General features: G+C 49.2%; 1 long non-coding RNA gene across 2 annotated transcripts in view; it reads right to left on the bottom strand.

Annotated features, from left to right (window-relative positions):
• LOC142285332 (uncharacterized) overlaps positions 1 to 21,896 on the bottom strand; it is a 232,914-nt gene that overhangs the window by 77,844 nt on the left and 133,174 nt on the right. For both annotated transcript variants that reach the window (XR_012746747.1, XR_012746752.1), the window contains exons 2-3: positions 21,562 to 21,763; positions 16,105 to 16,250 (exon numbers count right to left, since the gene is read on the bottom strand). This is a non-coding gene — a long non-coding RNA (uncharacterized LOC142285332). The remainder of the gene's footprint in view (positions 1 to 16,104; positions 16,251 to 21,561; positions 21,764 to 21,896) is intronic.

Raw genomic sequence — 21,896 nt, forward strand, 5'->3', positions numbered from 1 at the left:
GAGGAAAAATAAACTGATCTGTCATTGTGGGGGCTCTGCTGACGTCTCTTCAAAATAGATTTATTCTTTTTGGCTTTCTGCCATGTATATACCTGATTCGACTCGTAGTCTCTGATATCCCTATGATATTTGCCCTGCTTTAGTTCCATAATCTCTGATTCAATCTTATCCACTGTGTTCTTAAAACGGGAATTCAGCTTATCAAAATCAGATTTGTCATAATTTTTCACAAGATGATCGTGTACACCTTTTATCTTACTGTCCAGATCAGAAATACGTGATAATTCCTCCTTCACAATTAAGTCCATTAATTTTAGTGAGCAGGATGTAAGAATGGCGTTCCACTCCTCCATGAACTTGTCCGAGAAAATAAAGGTGGGGAATTTTTTAATCCTTAGTCCTCTGGGAACCATCTCTTTTTCAATATATTTTTTCAGGGTAATTTTTACATCAAATCTCCTGGTATGCTAGATATATCGACGATCAGTTACTGATTTGTAATACCCATGATCAAGGCACACCTCAGGAGTTTGCAGAAGCCCTTAGTCTGTATTTTAACAACAATAGTCTGAATTTGAGATTTACAGTTAATGTTCACTCACAGCAAGCACCTTTTTTAGACATTTGTCTATCTGGTAACTCCATTACAGGTACTATCGATTCCACTCTTTACAGAAAACCCATCAGTGGCAACACATCCCTTCATGCAGATAGTTGCCATATCCCCCACACTTTACTCAGTCTTCCTGTGGGGGAACTATTCCGGGCTAAAAGACTCTGTTCCTCTAATCAAGCTTATTCCAAAGAAGCTTCCCACATTGAACATAGATTGAGAACCAGAGGTTACTCCAACCAAACAATTAATAGAGCATCGTCTATTGTTGACAATAGGACCCGTTCCAGTTTATTATTAGATCGCATCAAACCTACTACATATAAAGAAAAAATTACTTTTTCCACCCCATATAGTGTGGATTTTTTTCACATAAAGGATGCGATTTTGCGCTTTCTTCCCCTTCTTGATCAGGATGTTACATTGAAGTCTGTTCTTTCTAATGGAGTCAACATAGTGGCAAAAAGAGCGTGCACAATTGGTAACATGATTGCACCAACCGCACATACAGGTCGTAACCCTAAGAAAACATGGCTTAGTGTCTCAGGCTCTTACAAATGTAATTCTAGTCGTTGCGGTCTGTGTAAGTTTATGAACACCACCAAAGTCATCACTGATGTTGACAATACAGACTATAGGATCAACTCATTCATTAATTGTGCCACTACTCATGTAATTTACAAAGCCACATGTTCTACATGTAACATGAGTTATATCGGTTGTACATCCAGACCCTTGAGAACTAGGATATCTGAACATACTAGGATAGCGTCCTGTCTTGAGCCGACTACTTCTAATAGTCTTCCATCACAAAAACGTTCCCTGTCGGGCCTTACCCGACATTTCATGGAACACCATTCTGCAGACTTTTCTTCTCTTACAGTCACTGGGGTTGAATTTGTCCCCAAGCCGTTCCGAGGAGGGGACTGGTTTCAGGCACTCTTACATACGGAGGCTAAATGGATATTGAAACTTAATACCAGACATCCGCATGGCCTGAACTATCGTTCTGATTTGAGGTATATTTTCTGATCATACATATCTGATGCTGTTCATCATCCCCCCCCAGTATGTATAGTACATTATTATATGGTGATGCCGACATAGATTATATAGATATATTACTTACTTTTTTTGCACATTTATCTGTGAGATTTTATTATTTTTCAATATGACATCTTTATTACTGACATCATATACATTTCATATATATACTTTCAATATTCACTCACTGCCCTCCCCCCCCCCCCTCCAGACTGCACATTACATCATTACATTGGGATGTTGATATTGATTACTCTGCATACACATTTATTGGTATGATTTAGTCATTATTGAAGTTGACACATTTTTTAATATCTAATACATTTCATACATTTGTATATATATATTTCTACATTCATTAATTATTTTGTTCCTTCTTTGGTATTCATTCTACAATCATGGTATAAATTGATGGGAAAAGGAGAGGAGAAGGGAAAAAAGAGAAAAAAATGTATATCGTATTTCAATTTCCAATTATTTGCTGTGGTTATAGAAGATTTGTTGATCTTGTTTTTCCTGCTTATAACCCGCTTTTCCTTATGTGATTTTTTTGGTTATATTTTCCTGTATATGAATATCTATTCATGCATAATATTATGGTTATATTTTCACCTCATATTGTTTGAACACCTTTTTGTCTCTTAATTGAAGTTGATACAGGTGGTTTGGTTTTGCCCTTCCACCTACAGAGATTTTTTTCATTTCCGGCCCTTTTTCCTGGTGTGTATTTCACTTCCTCCCCTATATGAGTTGCTTCCAGCTAAGCATAGGTCACTTATGATTAAGGACTTTGTTGTTTTTACCCCTCTAGTCCGAAACGCGTAAAGTTCACCTATGCGTCTATTGTAAATATTTTCCCTACTTTCGGTCTCTGATGATTTTTTAAACTTTGGAAATAAAGAATGTCTTTTTACGTTTAACCACGAGGATTTGTGCTGGATCCACCCTTCCTTCGCCCTGTTTCCTCGTTTCTCAGAGAATAAGCCTTACCCTGAATATAAGCCCTGGCATATTTCTCTGGGCAAAATATAAGATAAGACAGTGTCTCATTTTCAGGGAAACAGGTTAGCACAACACTTTGTATTCCACATGGTTCCCCCAGGTAAAGTAATAAAGCCTATACCCACCCCCCGTACCGGTGCCCTTCCAGCAGTGTTCAGAATTGCACTGCCAAGGCTCATGTGGGGATCTAATGTCACGCAAGGCCCACTTCCTTTTCCCCACCTTCGGACAAAATGAGTTAGTCACGAGGAAGTGAATGCAGCCACTGCGCTCATGTCGCGGGCGGGGAGGGCGCTGCGCTCGCCAACGCTCGGGTCCGGCGCTGCTGCTGCACAGTGTGTGGTGAGGTTGGGACACCACCGCTGCTCTGGACGGGAATCCCGGGAGCGATGACAGGGAGCAGCTGAGATGTTTCTCTCCCCTCCGTGGTTAGGGGGGTTGGTGGTCCCGGGGCCCGGTGAGGTGTGACGGGGAGGCAGGGTTGGGATGGTGCAGGGTCGCGGGGCAGCGCGGTGCCAGATGGCACGGTGGTACTCACTCAGCCAAGAATGGACACAGAGTCTCCGGTAAAACAAACGGCTGGATGGACGGGTCCCGCAGCCGGCTGCTGTGGTTACTCCCGGTAGGTTGGTGGTGGCTGCCTTTCCCTGCACCTGTTGTGTATCTTCGGTCCCGATGGTTTCCCACCGGTAACCCGCTCCCCAGCTTGAATATGTGCCGGAGGAGCCCCTTTTGCCCGCAGGCTCTGGCCCTGGGAATCCTAGCTCTGGCGGTAGCTGTATTTCCCCTACTCGGTTTGGACGGTTGCCTTCAGTCGGGTCTTTGTTGCTAGGAAACCCCAGAGGTTCCGGTCGCTAACAGATTTGACCGGTTTAACGGCGACTCCAAGCCTGGTCGGTGTCTGTAGGCCCTGCCGGTTTGTGCTGGCTTTTCTTCGCTCCCCGGTTCGGTACTGGCGGGCCAGCGCCCGTCCCCGGGCCTACGGTTCCGCGTCGATCGGCCTCTCCTGCAGACGGCCACCACCGTCTGCCAACCTTGCTCTCGGTGCCCGGGCCACGTACCCAGACATGGTCAGTCTGCTCCTCTCTTGCCACTTCACTCCTTCTCCTTCACTCTCCCTAACTGTTCTGACTTCCTTTCCCGCCTCCAGGACTGTGAACTCCTCAGTGTGTGGGGCCAACCGCCTGGCTCCACCCCACCTGGTGTGGACATCAGCCCCTGGAGGGAGGCAACAAGGATTTGTGTGTGACTGGTGTGCCTATCTCGGGGTGTGGGGTGTATTGTTGCAGTACCTGTGACGACCTGGCTAGTCCAGGGCGCCACACTCACTTCCTGTTTATTGTATGTTTGGTTCTAAGGTGGGGAGAAGGAAGCCAGGGCTGATTGGACACAGGGTTTGTGTGACGTCACAACCCCAAGTGAGCCCCAGCACCACAATCCCGGTCACTGTTGGTAGGGCACCAATATGGGAGGTGAGTATAGGCTTTATTATTTTACATAGGGGAAACATGTGGAATCGAAAGGGGTTGTTTTAATAGTGGACAACCCTTTTGATGGAATTGACCAGGATTTTTAGAAAACAGTCTTACAGCAGAAAAAGTGATAAAATGACCAAATAACTTACAGAACTGTTATAGATTCCATTATGTAACCAATTACTCGCTTCACCGAATACACACCAACCAGAATTGGGTGGTGCATTTCCTGTGTGCATAGTTTGCATATCCTTACTGCAGACTTATCACAAAGAGTGATGGGACCACCGGACTGGTAGCACTTGAGTGCAGCACAGAATATCAGAAATATCATTCACAAGTTACTAAAATGTAATCTCTTTACAGACAATAACACCATCACAGATCTACTTGTTTGAAGATAATATGAGTAGTCATGTATCTGAGTAGCAAGATGTGTGGGATGAACTTGAGTATTCAAGTGAGCCCAGTCTTTCAACTTTTGTGGTTCAATCACAAGAAGTGAACTCTAGGCCGCTTTCACACGTCCGTGAAAAACCACGCACATTTTTCACGAACGTGTCAGAGGTGCATTTTGCCCTCCGTGACCCATGTTTATGGGCTACGTGTGTTCTCCGTGTGTTATCCGTGATAACACACAGAGAACGGGAACTTTCTGCTCACCTGTCCCTGGCATTGCTGTCCGTGGTGCTGATCTTCGGTCACCAGCCGTGCAGACTCCCCGCTGCTGCTGCTTCCGGCCGCAGTGAAGTGAATATTCAATGAGCATAATGAGCGGCGGTCGGAAGCAAGTGACAGCAGCGGCAGAGACAGGGGGGCAGGAGAAGGTGAGTAAAGGTTTGGGTTTTTTTTCTCACAGACACATGCCTTCTCTCCAGTGCGTGTCACACGGAACACATCCGTGTGGTCCGTTTGCATTCCGTGTGACACCCATGATGCAGGAGAGAAAACGGACATGGCGACGTGAGAAACACACGGTCGCACGTAAGTACGGAACGGACACACGTTCCGTGCACAAATACTTACGTGTGTCCGACACCATAGGAATACCTAGGTCTACGTGTGTACGTGTCTCCGGTACATGCAGGAACGGACCTAATATGTACCGGAGGCATGTGCGTGTGAAAGAGGCCTAAGACAGAAGTATATAACTATATACTTAATATTTAGGCATCCTGAAATGCTGTTACATGTAGTATTAGATGTCTAATAATGTACCATCTTACCTGATTTGTAACTTTTAAGAGAAAGTTATCTCCGTTACGGATTTACAATGGCTTAAAGGTTTTTTTCCAAAATTGCAAGTTATCCCTATTAGAGAGAGGATAACTTACTTATCACTGGGGGTCCATCCCCTGGGATACCCACTGACCTTGAGATCGAGGCACCGTATTTCTTGAATGGAGTGGAGTTGTACATGTCTAGCCTTTGATCCATTAAATTTCAATGGGATCACTGGAAAATAGTGAGAGCTGTGTTTGGCTTTTCCTGGCAGTCCACAGACAATAATGCACAGAGCGGAAGCCGAGCATGTACACATACATTTTCAGGATGTATTCAATAGAGCAAGTCCATGTTGCTATTTTCTACCATCACGCTTCTATTTGTCATACAATTTAGTGGATTACAGTAGCGGATGAACCAAGCACCATCGTGGAAATCTGAGTACATAATATAAGAGTTGTTGTGATTTATGACTTATTGTGAGCACTCTGCGTAATCTACAACTGTCCAGCTATGTTGAAGGCTCTGCGCTGCAGCCTTAAAGTGTCGAGTCATGCTCACATGCCCTCAGTACTGAAAGCCGGCAGCTCGTGGGAAAATATAAATTCACATTCTCCCTGTAGCCGCACTTTCAGTAAGGCAGCCTGGCAGCCACACAACATTGTAACACTATTTATCTCTAGATAAATCTGAAATATCTCCATGTAAATAGTGTTTTTCAAGAGGACAAGTTCCTTTTAAAAGAATAAGCCCAGTGTTACCTCTATTAAATCAAGCATGTGCAGTAGTTAGTGCAGGTGGTGTTTATTTCCAAGGATAGAATAAATATGGCCTATGTCTAAATAAGATTATTTGTTTATTTCCACATATAGTTTTTTGAGCGTTGAGTGGGGAGAAATGTGACCCTAAATCATATTCTAATAGTGCAATAAAAAGGGAGAAGTAGTACATCAGGGGAAATAATAGACATGATTATGCAGGTACAGGCGAGTCACCACGGAAAACATGAGCGTTCTCCCATAGGGACAAACACAAGTGAGACAACAGAATATTCTGCAATATTTTCCTACCAGTCACGCACAGGTAATTTGGCCTCACTTATTTTGCTTCCTGCTCGCTGATGAGCTACATATGCACAATACAATCCTTATTTGAATGGCTGCTGTCCTGGTCTGATCTGAACGTTTGATGTGGCTTTCTTTGAGGTGGCTTAAATTAGTTTGCATTTTATTTGCAAGGTTTTGAGCTTGTGATCTAGGACTTCTTAGTATTCGAATGCCAAGTGGCATTTCTATATACTAAATTAGTACTATAGTGAATATCATAACCAGCTCAGTTTGCAAAAGATGTTTAAGGGATTTCTGAGAATTTCCAAAATTACTGTAAGGAAGAAAGGTTTTAAAATAAAAAAAACATTTCTGAGCTTTTAAGTCTCCAGTTCATCTTTGTGACTGCTGCATCCAAGTCCTGGCCTTAGTGGTGCAGTTTGCAAGTATGGCAAGCAGGATTGGAGTGGGATTAAAATTCAGCCTGGCATTTGGAGGTGCACAGGCCACTTATCCCGTGGTGAATGTGTAATATCTTTGTGCACTTGTAGATTGTGTAACACGAATATATAACATACAGTCACGGCTGCATCCAGTATTACAGCTCAGTCCTATTTATTGCCCTTAGTTGCAGGATCTGGCAAAGCAGCTATTTTCCCTAAAGAGCTGGTATGACGACCTGGACTCTGTCAATGCTTAGCATGGGTTAAATTTCTTAAAATTCAGCCAGATATGAAGATAGTTTGTTTATAGACGGGGGATAAGCCCTCATTGTTTTTACAAGACTCTTGTTGACTCATGTAATTGCCTTGGCTAATGAAGGCCAGACACACAGATAAATCAATTAAGCAAACTTCCCATTGTATTACTAAGTGAATTGCTAGATGTGATGTAACTTACCTGTCTCACCCTTGTCTCTGGATATTTCAATATGGCTTGGAATCTAGCCAATAAGAGCCCAGTCTTTTCCACCAATAGTGAAGACCGCAATGGGCTGAATGGAGTGCTCAGGGGTATAAGAAGGAGGACTGCCCATTGCCCGGGGAGACTTTTGCTACATGCTACCAATCTAGGATCTGTGGATCCGATTGGCAAGCTGAACCTGGATTATAACACTACATGGACCTCAGCATCGAATGCAGGGATTCGACTGAGCTATCAAGGACTACCTAAGGAAGGAATCCAGCTTGGGACAATACAGTCACTGGACTACAGACTTTGCAGACCGCAGCCAGCTTCCTAAATCTGGCGTTATTCCATTCTCGGTGGGTGCCCGCCGAAAGCGGGGTGCTGCTGGATTGGAGTAAGTAGCCCTGGAAGCTCTGAGGCAAGGACATTCTAAATCCCTGGTGAGCCAGCGGAAGGGTGAGAAACTGTTGCCTGTTACATTTGTGTGTTTTGCTGGTTATGTGTTATGTGCCATTAATTGTTTGGGGATCCTATAAAGTCTTAATATTGTGATTCCCTCACCCTGCGTTGTCTGAGTAGTGTTCCGCCCACGGTTAAGGAGGTCGGACGTTCAGTTGGGATGAGCCCTGGGCCATGCTGTCTTTCTAAAGGCGGTCGGGCCAGCGGACGAGAGCACCCACTAACCCCCGTGTCTCCACAGCTGGGTCCCATAGATAATGAAGAGGATGCTGTGCACCATATAATGCTGCGGCCTCGTCATGTAGCTGATGGGAGGGATGCAAAATCAGATCCCCCTGAACGAATATTGATGAGCTTTTCTATAGCTGGGTGATCAAGGAAGCTGTAGTTTTCACTGGTGCTAATTTTGGGTGCATATCACTTACGGAATGTGCAATGACATTTTTGGGGGCAGATCCCACCATGGATACCACCATTAAAAATAGTCAAACTGAATGAACATACACATCTGTGGCACCCTTGAGACTTCAGTGACCACAGGGTACTGCATCTCACATAAGATGCAGTATTTAACCCAGGTAAGGAGAGGTTAATTGCTCGTGTTTCTCATATTCACACATCAAACACAGTTAGGCGCTTTCCCAACAGGGGTTGGCCTGGGGTAGATAGGGGGGTGGCTATCACGAAGCATGGGACTTTCCTGGTAACTAGGACAAACAACTGGGGGGCGGGCACCACATGGGGAAAAGGAAGGACAATCTTCACATGTGACGCCTTGGCGCCGCCAGGTGGTCACACAGATTAGGCCCCCGCACAACACCTTCCCTCACAGGGTTACACACAGCCGACCTGAAACCCTAGTCACCCCCCCTCAGGGTAGGACAGGCACACCAGTGGACAGGACGAGGCGGATGGAGAACGCCCACCTAGGGGTCTGGAGAACCCGGGGCGGGAAAAGAAGTAGTTAAAGTTTAGAGCTCAAGTGGAGTAGTGGTGGAGGAGGTGAAGCTCAAGCGCAGAGAGCAGAGGCACCGGGGTTGGAGCCCTGGTGCATTGGCTAGGTGGCAGATGGTGGTCCGTGTCTAGCAGGAAACGGGAAGACGGCAGCCGGAAATCCGAGGTGGTTCGGGGCAGGGTTGGAGCCCGCCGGTATCGACACCGGAGAACCGACCCAGAAACCGTGCACAGAGGGGGTACTTGGACCCTGAAGCCAGGACCGAAACCAATGGCCTAGCTAATTAACCAATTGAGGGCAGGATTATAGGTCCTGTCCCAACCAAAGTCCCAAAAGCAGACAACCACCCACAGAGAGGGATAGGGCATCCGCCAGGGCTCGGTAGATCCCACGGGTCAGCGTTAGCAGGCACGGCTCCAACAGTAGTACCGGGAGTGGACTCCCGTATTCCACACCGGGAAATTCACCACATCACAACACAGTGCAGAGGAAAGTAACACAGACCACCAGCCCGGGTGGGCGACCAGAGTACACCCGGCCGCGGCGGCCGGCCACCAGCACCTTGGTTAACCACTGGACTTGTCTGATTTCTTTAACCATAAGCGGAGACTCCCTGGTCTGACCAGGCGCGCCGGCCCCTGCCATCACCATCTACTGCACCAAGTCACCGGGTCCCGGGGCAACCATCCCTACCCACAGAGGGATTAACAACCAGGTGCCATCCCATCGCCCCGGGTGTCCCACAACAGCAGCGGTGGTGCCATACTTCACCACACACCGTGGGTGGCGTCACAGACTGACTACGGCTAATCCTGTACAAATACATCCCCCTTTCATTTGGAGTGTCCGCGTGACCCCCGGGTCCGGAGAATCCCTCGAGCCACACTGCGGGTCCGGATCCGAGCAGCCCGGCTGCTACTGACGTGGGGGCAGCACACTCCAAAAACTGGCGACACAAACAGGATTGTAAGGCAACCACCTACCTGGTGGAAATGCGCCTTGTTCTGGACTATCAGCGGTACGCCGCTGCAAAAATTCTGAAAAGCCGCCATTTTGCTGCAGTTTTAGGCGCGCAAAACGACAACCCAGCGTTTTCTTCCCCGAGAAAGGGCGCAAAGCCGAAGCCCCGCCCCCTGGGAACAAGGCCGGAAGAAAGTAACACCCTTAGGCCAAAAACGAAACTAGTGAGCCGTGTGAAGAGAGTGCTCGCAAAAGACCAAGGGGGGCGGGCGGAGAAGCTGCGGCATGTGACCCGAAGAGATAAAGGGCAGGGACGCCAGGACTCTGCCATATTTTGCTCCTGGCCACCAACGTGGAAGGATGTCTGACCGGTCCGGCAACCCGACTATGGAGGAACCTGCTCCCGGGACGGCCGACTTGGTGGAAGCCCAGACCGCGAAAATGTGCCGCAAGATTCAAGCCCAGGCTAATTATCTGCTGGCGAGATGGACGGCCGAGATGAGAGATCTGGCTGCAGCCTTTCAGGCATGGGAAGAGGAGATGGCCTCAAAGGAGCGGGTAAGCTACCCACGCCCCTATGTTCCACCAGAACCGACCTCACTGACTGAGGAGCTCGGTCTACACCCGTCCGCCACGTCGCCTCCCTCGCTGTCTGCACCTGCAGTTAGTGACCCAATCGGTCCGCTGCTACAAGTCACGGCAGTGGAGCCCATTGCATCTGCCCGCGAGGACCCGGCATGGGAGTCCTCGAGCCAAGAGCATAACACCGCTCCGGCACCCACACTGACCATGAGCAAGCCTAAAGCCCGGAAGACGTCTCCTCCAGCCCCGAGCCCGGCCACGCCAAAGATGACGTCACCCCCGGCCTAGAGGATGGCTGCGTGCATGACGAGACCGTCCCCGGCAGTCCGCCCGGCCGCATCGGAGGCAGAGTCAACCCGGAAGTCAGCCCCGGTTGTGAGTCCCAGCGTCAGCCTGTACCCAGTCCCGGCTGTGGAGCAGCCGGGGTGTACCTGCCGAGGAGCGGAGCAGGCTATGGAGCGGAGCCCTCAGCCAAGAATGGAGTCGGTGGTGGCCGGCAGTGAGAGCATCCGCATGAGCCGAGCTCCCGAGCAGGGGGAGGAGCCTGAAGACCGCACTCTGTAGTGGGAGCGGCAGCAGAAGCAACTGAAAAAGGAGATTGCTGCCCGGGAAAAGAGAAAGGCGGAGGTGCTGTCCCGGACTTACCTAGAAAAAGATCACCTCCGGCAATCCACCTTCCGGGTGCGGCGTCCAACCTACCGAGGGCAGGTCTGCCATTTTAACCCTGAGCGAGGGTGGGGGTTCATCTACGAGCCGGGCATGGATGCCGAGATTTTCGTGTCCCGGAGGGATGTAGCCCCGCATTTACCCACAGGACATTCAGATCGAGACCTGGAGCCCGGAGAGCTGGTCTCGTATACCCGACATTGCAGAGAGAGGGGATGGTTCGCCCTAAACGTCCGAAAATGGGTGAATGTTGAGAGGAAGCTGTGCACCTAACCCCCTTCCCCATCTCCAGCAACAGAAGATGAGTAGGTAGCAGATTCCCGGCTACCCCAGTTATGTGTCCCCGTTGGGACCGTTCTACAACTTTACAGTTTCTGCAGTTTTAAATATGGACCACGGCCGTGAACTGGCAGGCCAACCCAAGAACTTTTGGGTTTTGTAAATAATTCCCGTCCACCTTCATGTAGCACTGACCCGGTCTCCGGAGAGGCAGATTGGAGGAAGGGCCTGCGGTAGAGTCGGTCGAGGCTCGTCACCATTGCAACCGGTGACTACCCTCCAGACCGTGGGGAGCCGTAGCAAGGACTGCCGGGTAAGGAACTTTTTACCCGGGCCGTGTGGGCGCTACCCGGACCCGTTCCTGGACTTGGGAAAAGGGGTGCACACCTATCTTAGTGGTGGCACCAGGGAACAGGTTGTTTTGGTGGCGGGGCGAACAGAAGGTGATCCGGTCCGTTTAGTTTGTAACGTTAAAGATCTGTGCCTCCCGTCAAGGGAAGAAATGTTCAAAATGTTTTAAATATGTTTCCATGTTCAAAGTACACCTTTTTTTTCATCCAAACAGATGCAATTTCAATAAATGCTGGTGGTCGGACAGCCCGCAGATGGTCTGTATTAAACCAAGGGGGAATGTGACGCCCTGGCGCCGCCAGGTGGTCACACAGATTAGGCACCCGCACAACACCTTCCCTCACAGGGTTACACACAGCCGACCTGAAACCCTAGTCACCCCCCCTCAGGGTAGGACAGGCACACGAGTGGGCGGGCCCAGGCAGATGGAGAACGCCCACCTAGGGGTCTGGAGAACCCGGGGAGGGAAAATAAGTAGTTCATATTTAGAGCTCAAGTGGAGTAGTGGTGGAGGAGGTGAAGCTCAAGTGCAGAGAGCAGAGGCACCGGGGTTGGAGTCCTGGTGCATTGGCTAGGTGGCAGACGGTGGTCTGTGTCTAGCAGGAGACGCGAAGACGGCAGCCGGAGATCCGAGGTGGACCGGGGCAGGGTTGGAGCCCGCTGGAACCGACCCGGAAACCGTGCACAGAGGGGGTACTTGGACCCTGAAGCCAGGACCGGAACCAACGGCCTAGCTTATTAACCAGTTGAGGGCAGGATTATAGGCCCTGTCCCAACCAAAGACCCAAAAGCAGACAACCACCGACAGAGAGGGATAGGACATCTGCCAGGGCCCGGTAGATCCCACGGGTCAGCATCAGCGGGCACGGCTCCCAACTACTGTGGTGTGGTGGACTTCCACACCGGGAAGTCCACCACATCACAACACAGTGCAGAGGAAAATGACACAGACCACCAGCCCGGGTGGGGGACCAGAGTACACCCGGCCGTGGCGACCGGCCACCAGCACCTTGGTCAACCACTGGACTTGTCTGATTTCTTTAACCGTGAGCAAGCTGAGACTCCCTGGTCTGACCAGGCACACCATTCCCTGCACCAAGTCACCGGGTCCCGGGGCAACCATCCCTACCAACGTAGGGGTTAACAACCAGCTGCCATCCCATCGCCCCAGGTGTCCCACAACAGCAGCGGTGCTGTCATACTTCACCACACACCGTGGGTGGCGTCACAGACTGACTATGGTAAATCCCGTAGAAATACGTCCCCCTTTCATTTGGAGTGTTCGCGTGACCCCCGAGTCTGGAGAATCCCTCGAGCCACACTGCGGGTCCGGATCCAAGCAGCCCGGTTGCTACTGACGTGGAGGTGGCACACACACATGGTCAGTTAGCCCCGGGCATAGCTTGGGGTGAGGAGCACAGACGGGACTTTGCTCCAGGCACATTCTCTCTACCTTCACACTTCTGGGAGCACTGCAAGACCCATGGCTTTGAGCAGAGTGCTCAGCCCGCGTTCTCTAAAGCTACACGGGATTTCACGGTCTGCAGAGAGTGCAGGAAACACCCGCAGCCCATTCCATGTTCCACATACACCAGTATTGGAGGGACCCCAACCAGAAAGGACTCACAGTGGGAACACTGGCTGTGACCTCAAATTGCTCGGGATTGACTGGGGCCCATAACGGCGGTGACCGATATCTCCCGGGTAAACCAGAACTGTGAGTAAAGAAACCTTGAACCCGCTGAGACTGTGTCTGCCTATCCTTGCTGGCGCCCGCCATCACTACAACCCTCATCATCCTCCCCGGACCTGCTCCACCTGTGGGGAACAGAAACATTTAGCTGCTACAACTATCCGGCCTGGAGGACAGCGACAGCAGCGGCGGCTAATCCCTGGCCACATACTGCAGGTGGCGTCACAAGACAAACCTCCATTACCATCCCCCCCTTCTTTATTGCACACCTCGGGGCCATGAAGTCGGGTAGGGCCACCCGTGACATCCCCAAACCCGACATCACCAGGCGCGGCAACGAGTAAACATCTAACCCCTTGCCCTGTGGGTACTACACATCTACTTGCTGTGCACAGGTTCAGGCTTTTGAGCATTTTTTAACCACTTCAGATTTTGTAAAACCACCAAGTGGTTAAAAGAAGTGACCAGTCCATTCATCTGGTGTTTTCCACTCAGAAAACACTCTGTGCTTTACAATGCAGATCAATGGAAAGGCTCAGAAGATGCTCGAATGTCTTTTGTTGAGTTTTCCCACCGCTTTTTCTTATTCTTAAAAGTGCAATAAAAAATGTGACAAAAACAATGAGAAAACACTAAAAAAAAAAAACAAAGCTGGTCAATACCATAGATGCTAGGACTGTAAAATTGTAAAACTACACAGAAGATGGGTCAGGAAAAAAAATGCCATGGTTTTCAGCATCTTCTGCTTGAAAAACATGGCAGGTTTGCTTGAGTTTAAAATACCTTATGTGCACAAACCCTTAGGTTTTCCGGTTTTGGAAACTCATTCCCCGCATTGTTTGTTCGGTTGTTTTTGTGCCGCCCCCGTGCCAGCAGCCGGTGATGCTCGGATCTGGATCTACGGTGTGGCTCGAGGGGTTTTCCAGACGCGGGGGTCGCGCGGACGCTCCGAATAAAAGGGGGACGTTTTTGTATGGGGGTTGTTGAAAACTGTCTGTGACGCCACCCACGGTGTGTGGTGAGATGTAGCACCACCGCTGCTGTTGTGGGGCTCCCAGGGGCGATGGACTGGCAGCTGGATGTTAACCCCTCTGTGGGCAGGAATGGATGCCCCGGGGCCCAATGTCTCTGTGCAGGGGATGATAACGGCAGGGGCCGGCGCACCTGGTCAGGCCAGGAAAGTTACTCACTGTGGAATCAATCACACAAGTCTTTTGGTATACCAAGGTGATGGTGGCCGGCTGCCGCAGACGGGTGTATCTGGTCCCACACCCGGGTTGATGGTCACTACCCCTTTCCTCTGCACTTTGTGTTTTCTTGTGTAGACTTCCCGGTATGTAACGCAGGAGTCCGCTCTCGATCCTCTGGTTGGGACCCGTGCCCGTCAGACGCTGACCCATGGGATCTACCGGGCCCTGGCGGATGCCCTATCCCTCTCTGTGGGTGGTTGTCTACTTTTTGGGACTTAGGTTGGGACAGGACCTGGAATCCTGCTCTCAATCGGTTAATTAGCTAGGCCGTCGGTGCCGGTCCTGGCTTCAGGGTCCGAGTACCCCCTTGTGTGCACGGTTTCTGGGTCGGTTCTCCGGTGTCTGTACCAGCGGGCTACAACCCTTCCCCGGTCCACCTTGGATCTGCCGAGCCGTCTTCCTGTCTCCTACTTGCGGTGACCACCGTCTGCCACCTAGCCAATGTGTCAGGGCTCCGACCCTGACACCTGTCAGCTTCTCCTCCTCACTCCTCTCAACTTGAGCTCTCAACTTGAACTACTGCTTTTCCCGCTCTCCAGACCTCTAGGTGGATGTTTCCTTTCCACCTGGTCCCGCCCACTGGTGTGTCTGTCCTTCCCTGAGGGGGTGACTAGGATTTTGTCGGCTGCTTTAACCCTGTGTGACTACCTGGTTTTGCCAGGGTGTCACATTTTATTCACTCTACCCAGGTCTGCTATTGTCTGCAGCGCTGGTGTCACATCACAATGACTGCGCTGCAACCAATTAAGGAGCTCAGACGCTAACTGATTGGCTACAGCGCTGTTGATGTGATGTGAGAAATACAGACAGACACTATAGACACTAGGAGCGACAGCAGCTTGTATTTTTTATAACAAAAAGGACGCATTAGACATCAAGACGATTTGAGCAGGCAAAGTCACGGAAGGGGTACTTACATGAATACATCACTAGAACCAAGTTTTAAATATCTGAGGAGGATTTGGAGAGATTCTGCTGAGTTTCTTCTTCAAAAAAATAAGTGTAAACACTGTTTTTGGAGCAGAAACTGAGCAGAATTTTGCCAAATTCTCCTCATGATCTCAAAATAAAGTTTTGAGGATTTTTAAGCTTTAGCATAGCCATTAAACTTGCTTTGGATTGTTAAATGTGTATAAGTTCAGAACCACTATCAGCACATTAATGCAGTGCCAGGACCACCATCAGTACATGAATGCCAGACCAGAACCATGATAAGCACATGAATGCAGCACCACAGCCACCATCAGCTCATGAATACAGGGCCAGAACCACCATCAGCCCATGAATACAGCACCAGAACCACCATCAGCACATGAATGCAATGTCAGAACCACAGTCAGCACATGAATGCAGTGTCAGAACCACAGTTAGCACATGAATACAGTGTAAAAACCACCGTCAGTACATTAGTAAATCACCATGCTTAGCCCCATGTACAATTGAATTACATGAACTGACAACTCCCAGCTTGTCCTTAACAACAGTAAGGAGATGCTAGAAGTTGTTATCAATAATTATCAGACCACATACCATACAGGAGCCACAGTACTGATAAGATGCAGGCAGTATCACAAATAAACATTTACATGCAGGTACCTTATAGATGACATCTTCTTTGATCGGAATCGTTTCTGTCCCCTTTGTCTCCACGTAGTACAGATGCCATCATGAGATTTCATGCCTACAGCTCGTCTCTGATGACTTCCCTCTTTGTTCTTCAGCAGCACTTCCCAACACAGTGTCTTTAAAAATAAAAGTATAATTTTTCTGATCCATAAATATAAATATCACCCATGCTGCGCTCCTGAATAAATAAATTGCTGTGCTTCCTTCACAAAATATCTCCACCCATATACACACTGCCCCTCTTCATAATAAACCCAAACACTGCCCCTCTTCAAAATATCCCCACACACTGCCCCTCTTTTTAATATATATCTCCACACAGCCTCTGTATATAATATACCCCCCACACAGCCGCTCTATATAACAGAGGTGGGGAACTTTTTTACTGCCAGGGGCTATTTGTAAATTTGTACCAACTTTTGAGGGCCACAAAAAATTATCAATGTGAAAATGAACTGCTTATATTTGATCAAGCAATTAATTAACTCACCCCTACTGTGGTGGGCAGAGCGGCTTCTCTTTCGTTCTGCGGTTAATTTTCAGTGATATTGATCAAATAACGTTGCTTTTCACAACTACTTTTCCAGGTTTGTCTCTGTCTAGAGTATAGTTGCTTCTTTATGATAATAAGGTAGGTAAATCATATATAATCACATAGGAGACATTGGGACTGCTGTATATACATCACAGGAGACATTGGGGGCATATACATTACAGGATGGGCTGGGGACATATACATTACAGGAGGGGCTGAGGGCATATACCTTACAGGAGGGGCTGGGGCAGATACAGCACAATAGACGCTGGGGCACTGACATCACTGAGGCAAATATATGGCTGAGCGGCACAGACAGCACTTGGTGGGTGTGGACAGCACAGTTGGGGCACAAAAATCACTGAGAAGCAGGCATCACTAGGGGGGCATGGACAGCATGGTGGGAAAACACACATCACTGGGGGGCACGGACAGCACTTCCAAAGCACAGACATCACTAGGGGGGTACAGATATCACTGGGTGTTACGGACATCACTGGGTGTTACGGACATCACTGGGGGGCATGGACAGCACTCGGGGCACGGAAAGCACAAGGGGGCTCGGATATCACGAGGGGCATGGACAGGACTAGGTCACATGGACAGCACTAGAGGGGCACTGTGGAAAATGAATAACAATTGTGGAGCACAGACATCACTAGGGGAACACAGACATCACCCTATATAATATACCCCCATACAGCTTCTCTATCTAATATACCTCCCACACAAACTCTCTATCTAATACACCCCACACACAGCCTCTCTATATACTATACCCCACACACAGCCTCTCTATATACTATACCCCACACACAGCCTCTCTATATACTATACCCCACACACAGCCTCTCTATATACTATACCCCACACACAGCCTCTCTATATACTATACCCCACACACAGCCTCTCTATCTAATATACCCCACACACAGCCTCTCTATATACTATACCCCACACACAACCTCTCTATATACTATACCCCACACACAGCCTCTCTATATACTATACCCCACACACAGCCTCTCTATATACTATACCCCACACACAGCCTCTCTATATACTATACCCCACACACAGCCTCTCTATCTAATATACCCCACACACAGCCTCTCTATATACTATACCTCACACACAGCCTCTCTAAATACTATACCTCACACACAGCCTCTCTATATACTATACCCCACACAGAGCCTCTCTAAATACTATACCTCACACACAGCCTCTCTATATACTATACCCCACACACAGCCCCTCTATATAATATACCCACCACACAGCCTCTCTATATACTATACCCCACACACAGCCTCTCTAATATACCCCACACACAGCCCCGCTATATAATATACTCACCACACAGCCTCCCTATATAATATACCCACCAAACAGCCTCTCTATACAATATATTCCCCACACACTGCCTTTCTATATAATATACAACACACTGCTCCTCTCAAAAATATCCCCCACCCCCCACACACATACACTGCCATATTGTAAAATATGCCCCACTCACACACACACTCTGCCCCTCTGGATAAAGTACGCTTCCACTGCCTCTCGTAAAGTTGTGTACCTGGAACACCCCTGCAACCGGGTCATTAGAGGGTATTAAATGTTACCCCATTTTTCCCGGGCAGGAGCAGAAGAGTCCACACACACACACACTGGCAGGAAGGAGTTAAAAATTCTTCAGCATGTAGTTTGAGCCTGCATGACTCATACTGTCTCCTTAATGAGCAGGTGTGCAGGTCCCCATGACAACCCAAGGGGAGTGGGGAGCCCTGAATGAGTGAGTTTAGTGCAGAGCAGACTGAAGTTTTAGGCTATGTGCGCACTGGGAAATGGAATTTTCTTGAGAAAATTCCGCATGCTCTCAAAGATTACCGCACCCGCGGTAAAAAACCGCGGCAAACCGCACCCGAAAACCGCATGCGGTTTGCCGCGGTTTCACCGCGGTATTGTTCGCGGTATTGCCGCGGTTTTGCCGCGTGCGGGTTGGGATGTGCTTTATTGCATTCAATGCAATAAAGCACATTGAAGAAAAAAAAAAAAAAGAAAAAAAAAAGTCATTTAATTCTGAGATAGTAGATAGATAGACAGAAGAATAGATAGAGGGATAGATAGATAGATGACAGATCGCTGCATTTCCCACAGTCGGCAGTGAGTTCACATTACCGGCCGTGGGAAATGACCGGTAATTACCTCTGCTGTCTGCTGCTTTCATTCAGCGCTGTGTCTGTGACAGTCGCGGCTGGATGTAAGCAGCGCAGGACGTCGGAGCGGTGGATTACGCCGGAGTTTTGTTGCGGGAGGGGTTAATAAAATGGTGAACGAGGCTTGTTTGTTTTATTTAAAATAAAAGGATTTTTCGGTGTCTGTGTTTTTTCACTTTACTTACGGGTTGATCATGTCAGCTGTCACATAGACGCTGCCATGATCAAGCCTGGGGTTAATGGCGGTGATCCACCACCATTAAGCCCTTATTACCCTGACCGCCACTGCTACACGGCGGCAGGAAGAGCCGAGGACACTCCCGGTGCTGCCGCATAATGCATGCGACAGTCCCGGGGCAGCTGCGGCTGATATTCTCGGCTGCGGGAGGGGGAGTGAGGCGGGGGACATTAACCCTGCCCCTCTCCCTCCCCAGCCTGAGAATACCGGGCCGCCGCTGTGTGCTTACCTCGGCTGGAAGGTAAATATGCAGCGGAGCCCACGTTCTTTGTTTTCTATATTTCCGTTTTCTTTCTATGTGTGTTCTATGTGTCTGTGTCTGTGTTCTATGTCTGTGATGTGTCTGTGTCTGTGATGTGTGTGTGTGTTTACTCTCTGCACGGCTTCCTCTTCCTGTAATGACATCACTTCCCTGCAAACCGCAGACAGGCGATGTACATTACCGGAGGTAAACCGCGAAATACCGCAGGGAATAACGCAGGAAAATGCAGTGAACCGCACAGAATTTGCTACCTGCGTTATTCCCTGCGGGATTTCATGATTAACATTGGAGTCAATGGAGTGAAATCCCGCAGCGATGTGCGGAAAAGAAGTGACATGCACTTGTTTTTGCTGCGGGATTCCAGCAGCAAAACATGCAGCTGTCAAATTCCGCCCAGTGCGCACAGGATTTTTTTTCTCCATAGGATTTGCTGGTGATTCACTGCAGAGATGTTATGAACATTTTCTGCAGCGAAACATGCAGCAAATCCGCGAAAAATCTGCGGCAAAATCCGGTAAGTGCGCACATGGCCTTAGTCAGAACGTCAGAGGCTGCAAGAGAGTTCAGACCTCCACAGGACAGCTCCCTGCTGAGGAGATGCCACGAGACCAGGGCTGATAACATCTGAGGAAGGGAATGGAGCTCAGGGCTGGGGATCTTTGGAGAGTGTTGTACCTGGTGGCGGTTGGTGTTGTGCGCTACCGGAAGAGAGAGAGAGAAAGAATGGCGGCGGGTCCCCAAGATGCTCTATGCCACGGGGATAGCATTAATGCACCAAAAGAGAGGGACCCCCAGATCACATCACCAGACCCCTTCCTCCTACCTGCCCGGGACCGACCAGAGACTACAGGCAGCGAGGACCAGCACCCGGGTGCGATGTAGAACGGACTTTAAATAAAGAAAAACTGGAACCCGCACTCCGTGACTGGTGTGAGTAATGCCACCGCCCTGTGCCCCCGGTGTCGCCCTGGGTCTCATTAACCTCCCGGGGTTCCCCCGCTCCACCCGTGGTGAGCGATTCCATCTGGCTGCTTATAACACCTGCCCCGGAGAGAGACTGTGCAGTGGCGGCTGAACACCTGGCCGCATACCACGGGTGGTGCTGCTAGCATCCCCCGTTCCCGTCCCGTACCGTTTCCTGGGGGAGAGTGGCAGCAGAGGAGGCTGAGACCTCAGTGGCCGCTGTGAGTGATGGCAAGCCCCCCCAGGAACCATTTCACCCTCCTTCCATCCCCTTGACACACCAGACTGACTGTCGGACTTTCCCTTTTATTGAAACCCGCCGGGGTCACGGATGCCGAGTCGGGCCACTCACAGCCTGACTCCGAATACCACCGGCCCGGTGACCATGACAGCCCTGCAGGCTGCAGGCGCGGGCGTTTCATACCTTTCACAGATGTTTCCCCATAATGTGCCCTAATCCCCTCCTTACCCATCCACTGTAATTAAACCTTTCATCTTCGGCTCCTTCATGGAGCGCGCTGCCCGACGTGTCTCGGCGGCGACAGCAGCAGGGTGATGATGTCAGCAAAGTGCTGATGTCATCACTAAACTGCACGTCAGAGCCCCAGTCCCGGCGCTATCATTGATCACATGTATTTACGTCTGAGAGACGCAAATACATTTGAATAGGAAGGCGGGAGCTGCGGTCACTGCAACCGCCATTCTCCTCAGCAGTGTGTATGCCAGGCAGCACAGTTTGTCTTATGCACACAATCACACAGCAGGGCTCGGATGGCACAGAACAGCACAATGCGCTACCTCCTGCTGCTTTCAGCTGTGCAAGTGTGCGCAAGGCAAATTAATGCTGCGCAACATGCATACTGCTGAGGAGAGTGGTGGTGACTGCAGATTGAGTGGCCCACTACTGGACCGGCCCTTCTGGCATTTGCCAGAGTTGCCCGATGGCCAGTTTTTCCCTGATGGTATGTGACTACTGAGGTCAGTGATTGGCTACAGTGGTCACATGGTTGCATTACATGTCATCAGTCCAACATTATATACAAGGAGAAGAAGGGATATGTGATAGGGTATACAGGCAGGTGTTGCCTCCATCATACAATCTCTTTAATGTTTACCACTATACATTGTGCTATAGTAAAATCCTTAAAATTACTCTATTACTAAAAATCAAATCTACCTAAGCTGTCAGTTAAAGCGGCTTTCTTACCTATCAAAATTCTTGAAGTAAAATAATTTGCACTGGTTTCTCTCTTTGAATGCAGGAGTGGCAGTATTGAGCCCAGTTGATACTTTCAGCTTCCCAATTCGCACTCCTAAATTTATAGGATGTGGTGACATTCTTCTTCTTCCAGTCTCAAAGTCACCTCTCCAAAACAGCTTGTCGTTGCTGACGTCCTATCGAAAGGAACCTATAATGAGAAAAAAAGTAGAAAGTCCATAGGGCAGAAAACCTTAACCCTTTCACACCATGGACATTTTTTTTTTTTCGATGATCAGATCAGCCATCATGTGACAGAGGTGCGGGCTCAGCGTGTGTGCTCG

The sequence above is a fragment of the Anomaloglossus baeobatrachus genome, chromosome 2, assembly GCF_048569485.1.
Source record: "Anomaloglossus baeobatrachus isolate aAnoBae1 chromosome 2, aAnoBae1.hap1, whole genome shotgun sequence".
In the NCBI taxonomy this organism is placed as follows: domain Eukaryota; kingdom Metazoa; phylum Chordata; class Amphibia; order Anura; family Aromobatidae; genus Anomaloglossus; species Anomaloglossus baeobatrachus.